The 5,050-nt window shown below is 44.2% G+C and overlaps 1 pseudogene; it reads left to right on the forward strand.

Annotated features, from left to right (window-relative positions):
* The first annotated feature begins 1,785 nt into the window (after positions 1-1,785).
* LOC103079264 (BOLA class I histocompatibility antigen, alpha chain BL3-6 pseudogene) lies at positions 1,786-4,021 on the forward strand (annotated as a pseudogene).
* The last annotated feature ends 1,029 nt before the right edge of the window (positions 4,022-5,050 follow it).

Below are 5,050 nucleotides of genomic sequence, written 5' to 3' on the forward strand. Positions count from 1 at the left end.
CAGCCCAGCCAGTAATTTCTTTGCATGAGGGAGAACAAGGCATTTCCTGGGGAAAGAATTCACCGTACAGCCATATTTCAGGACCAAGACTGGCAGTGAAAAGGGGAAGGGCAATATCCTTTGGTCATGCCTCCCAATCCTAACCAAACTACCATACATCTCTAATGCCAAAACCCTGAGAGGAAGGGGCCATAAAGAAACTAGAAGAGCTTTTTCATAGAAATCTGTTTAAGATATTGGGAAGGTGGGCTTCTGATGTGTTATCCACAGGATAGAGTTATAAGACAAAATTATAAGTTAGGGATACTCCTCACTGTGTAGAACGCAGTGAAGCTTAGGTTTTTGAGGGCTTCCAAGAACACAGGCTGGCTTGCGCATATTAAAGGTTCCGGTGGTAGCACTTTGGGTTGCTGAAGTGGATTAAGCAGCAGCCAGCCCTCAGAGTCCCGTAAGAGCAATAATAATAAATATTGCAGTTGGAGTGAGGAGATATTAAATTATGTGTTTGTGATACTTATTTCTACTCATAGAAGAAAATTCTGTCTCTGGCCTCTCGACTTTTGCTTTGCACCTACAAAGAGATATTCTAGATCTGCTAACTCAGTTTCTAGATTTGTCTTGTGTGGAAGGATAATGGGTAAAAAACAGCTGAAGAATTTCAAGGAGCAAGACTGGATGATTTGTTTGTATTAGAAAGTGGACCGGGAACTGCTTATAAGTAGAGGGGATCAACAGAGGGGAAAAGAGCCAAATGAATAGTGTTTTATTGTGAATTGAGAGTAGAGATGGATATAGAGGGTTCAGCACAAGATGTAGGGTTATAAGAAATATTGTGAGCAAAAGGAATTGGGAAAGAAGATATTAAGAAGCTGATTTGAAATAGATCTCTTTATTTTCTTTGAGAGTCTCAATATATTAAGATTGAAATTGCTTTTAACTTACCTGTTTTTTTTTTTTTTTTTTTGGAGGTTAGACTTGTTATGTATATGTGACGCCATTCCAGCACTGGACTCATGGAGGCTGAACATTTATTCAGGTAATAATAGGTAACATTTATGGAATACTTCTTATGTGCCAGGCAACAAACTAAGTGCTTTACCCTTGATCTCATTTAATCCTCACACAATCTCATAAGGTTGGGAGTGTTACTGCACCCATTTAATAGATGAAGAGATTGAGACTCACAGTCTATCAAGATTGAATTCATCTGAATTAGAAAATGGAAAAAGGCTACTGTAATAGTCAAAGTGAGAGATGATGGTAGCTTGGGTTAGGTGATGTCATTTCTTACCTGGCGTAAATATCATGAATGTAAAATGGTTTTGATTGGCTGTGCTTCACCCTCATTTCCATAACTTTTCCTCATTGCTGAATACATCATGCTTTTAGTTTGTCTTTTTTTTTTTTTTTTTTGGCTGTGTTGGGTCTTCGTTGTTGTGCATGGGCTTTCATTTCTCTAGTTGCGGTGAGCAGGGGCTACTCTTCGTTGTGGTGTGCGGGCTTCTCATTGTGGTGGCTTCTCATTGCAGAGCACTGGCTCTAGGCGTGTGGGCTTCAGTAGTTGCAGCACATGGGCTCAGTAGTTGCGGCAGGCGGGCCCTAGAGCGTGCAGGCTTCAGTAGTTGTGGCACGTGGGCTCAGTAGTTATGGCACGCAGGCTCTAGAGCACAGGCTCAGTAGTTGTGGCTCATGGGCTTAGCTGCTCCACAGCATGTGGGATCCTCCCGGACCAGGGATCGAACCCTTGTCCCCTGCATTGGCAGGAGGATTCTTAACCACTGCACCATGAGGCAAGTCCTTTTAGTTTGTCTTTAAAACAGTGGAAATATCTTTTGGTAAAGAAAAATTCAGCTTAGGGTTTGTTTGTTTTTTTTAAATTTTATTTATTTTTGGCTGTGTTAGGTCTTTGTGGCTGTGTGCGGGCTTTCTCTAGTTGCGGCAAGTGGGGGCTACTCTTCATTGCGGTGTGCGGGCTTCTCATTGCAGTGGCTTCTCTTGTTGCAGAGCACGGGCTCTAGGTGCGTGGGCTTCAGTAGTTGTGCCATGTGGGCTCAGTAGTTGTGGCTCGCGGGCTCTAGAGTGCAGGCTCAGTAGTTGTGGTGCATGGGCTTAGTTGCTCTGCAGCGTGTGGGATATTCCTGGACCAGGGCTCGAACCCATGTCCCCTGCATTGGCAGGCAGATTCTTAACCACTGCGCCACGAGGGAAGCCCCAGCTTAGGGTTTTTAACCTTAAAGCTTTTTGCACTTTTTAGAAAGTAGATAAAAAGTTTTGTAATAGTTTATATTTTTTGAGTAAATATCTACAAAAGGTAGATATCTATAATTGGGGAATTCTTAAGAGGTGATTAATATAGATAATAGAGGTTTTTTTGTTGATTTCATCACGCTTGAGATACTATTCACAAGTATTTTCAAGTTTAAGGAACCTTATTAGGGTTTCTTGTAGGAGCTTTTTTTGGTGTATCTAAATGCTTGTTTACAGATTACATTAATTGTAGTACTTGCCGGAACTGGCAGGGTGTCTAGCACTACCAACTGAAAATCAGTCAAAAATGAAGATTGAGCATCTCTGAAATTATAATGTAGGTTAATGGATGTTTCTTTCTTTTTTCAATTTTATTTATTTATTTATTTGGCTGCATTGGGTCTTAGTTGCAGCACGCAGGCTCTTCGTTGCAGCGCGCGGGCTTCTCTCTAGCTGTGGTGTGCAGGCTCCACAGCGCATGGGCTCTGTAGTTGTGGTGCGTAGCCTTAGTTGCCCCGTGGCATATGGGATCTTAGTTCCCTGACCAGGGATCGAACCCATGTCCCCTGCATTGGAAGGCGAATTCTTAACTACTGGACCCCAGGGAAGTCCCCCTGGAAGTATTTTTGTTTAATTTTTAAAAATTTATTTATTGTTTTTGACTGTGTTGGGTCTTCGTTGCTGCATGTGGGCTTTTCTTTAGTTGCAGCGAGCAGGGGCTACTCTTCTTGGGTGTGTGGGCTTCTCTTGTTGCGGAGCACAGGCTCTAGGCACGCAGGCTTCAGTAATTGTGGCAAGTGGGCTCAGTAGTTGTGGCCTGTGGGCTCTAGAGCACAGGCTCAATAGTTGTGGTCTTTCCGCGGCATGTGGGATCTTCCCGGACCAGGGATTGAACCCGTGTCCCTTGCATTGGCAGGCAGATTCTTAACCACTGTGCCACCAGGGGAGTCATGGGAGTATTTTTAAGTTTACAAAAATTCAAATTTATATGCTACTTTGAGTGATTCTCCATGTTTAATGTTGCCTGTACACTTAGCAAGGTAAAGTAAAACCGCTTTATTACTACCTTATCAATTATTGAGTTGCCAGCATGCGTACATTGCCCTATAATATTTTTCAAAGAAGAGCTTAATTGAGGCTTTTAATAATTGACATACAGTAAACTGTACATATTAAAACGTACAATTTGTTAAGTTTTGACATGTGTTCACTGTAAAACTGTCACTCCAATCAAGACATAATGAAGGTCTCACAAGCCCTTCGCCCCCTCCCACCTCCCGGCCCCAACACCTGGGACCCAGACCCGCTCCGGGAGGAGAGTCGCCGAGTCTCACCCCTCCCTGCCCCCAGGCTCCCACTCCCTGAGGAATTTCTACACCGGGGTGTCCCAGCCTGGCCGCGGGGAGCCCACCTTAATCTCTGTCGGCTACGTGGACGACACGCGTTTCGTGCGGTTCGACAGCGGCGCCCCGAATCCGAGGATGGAGCCGTGGGCGCCATGGGTGGAGCAGCAGGGGCCAGAGTATTGGGATCGGAACCCGCGGATCTACAAGCACCACGCACAGACTTTCCGAGTGAACCTGAACACCCTGTGCGGCTACTACAACCAGAGTGAGGCCGAACCTCTTCAGCCCACGGTCCTCATGGCATCATTGTTGGTCTGGTCCTCTTGGTGGACACTGGAGCTGTGGTGGCTGGAGCTGTGATCTGGAGGAAGAAGCACTCAGGCAGCGACAGTGCCCAGGGCTGTGATGTTCTGTTTCACCAGTCCTAAAGGGCTGTTGCCTGGATTATTCTTTCCATCTTTTCCAAAGAACCAAAAACTGGAAAGGAACAAGGATTAACCCCTGGAAATCCCAGTGCTACGTGATCTGATCAGACCACACACCTGAGCAGACTGCAGAGTTTTGGCACTGCGTCTAGACAGCACAGAGACCAGGGAGTTCTAAACTTTAATTTGCATAAGAATCATCGGGACATCTTGGTAAGATTCAGAAGGTCTGTAGTAGGGCATGGGATTCTGTATTAAAACAAGGTTGGTGCTATTCTGCAGACTTTCAGATCACATTTAGTAGCAAGAACGTAGACCAGATTCCCACATGGCTGTGCACCAGCCTCACCTGTAGGGCTTGTTGAATAAGCAAGTCTTGGGCTCCGTGCCTAGCATTCTGAGATGGTGGGTCTGGGAAGAAGCCTGAGTATTTTGCAGCAATCCTTACAAGCAATCTTGGGATTTAGCCAGATAGGGAACGACTGAGGTCAGTGATCAGAGAGCGCTCAGGTTGGAGAGGAGCCTTAAATCCACACTTAAACCTTGTTTTTTCCTGGGAAGAAAAGGGCAAGACGTGTGCTGGAGACACATGTTGGTTTTTCTACCCTGGTGTATGTAGCCAGGTGGAAGACTGACGAAGTGTTATCAGCTCAAGATGAAAAGCTATGAATCCTTGCTCTCCGAAACTATTCCCTGGATGGATTTCTCACTCATTCCTTGGTATAAACAATGGAATACAAAAAAAAAAAAAAGACATAATGAACATATTTATCACCTCCACAGGTTTTCTTATCCCCATTTGTTATCCTTCTCCCAACCTCTGTGGTCTCCTGGCAACCACTGATCAATTTTCTGTCACTATAGAATAGTTTGCATTGTCTAGAATTTTATATAAAGGGAATCATAAAGTGTATACTCTCATGTTTACTTATTTTTGATTTGGCTTTTTTTATCAAGCTGATTATTTTGAGATTCATCTATGTTGTTGGGTGTATCAATAGTTCATTCCTTTTTTTTTTTTTTGTGGTACGC

This window comes from Lipotes vexillifer, unplaced genomic scaffold, assembly GCF_000442215.2.
Source record: "Lipotes vexillifer unplaced genomic scaffold, Lipotes_vexillifer_v1.1 scaffold387, whole genome shotgun sequence".
In the NCBI taxonomy this organism is placed as follows: domain Eukaryota; kingdom Metazoa; phylum Chordata; class Mammalia; order Artiodactyla; family Lipotidae; genus Lipotes; species Lipotes vexillifer.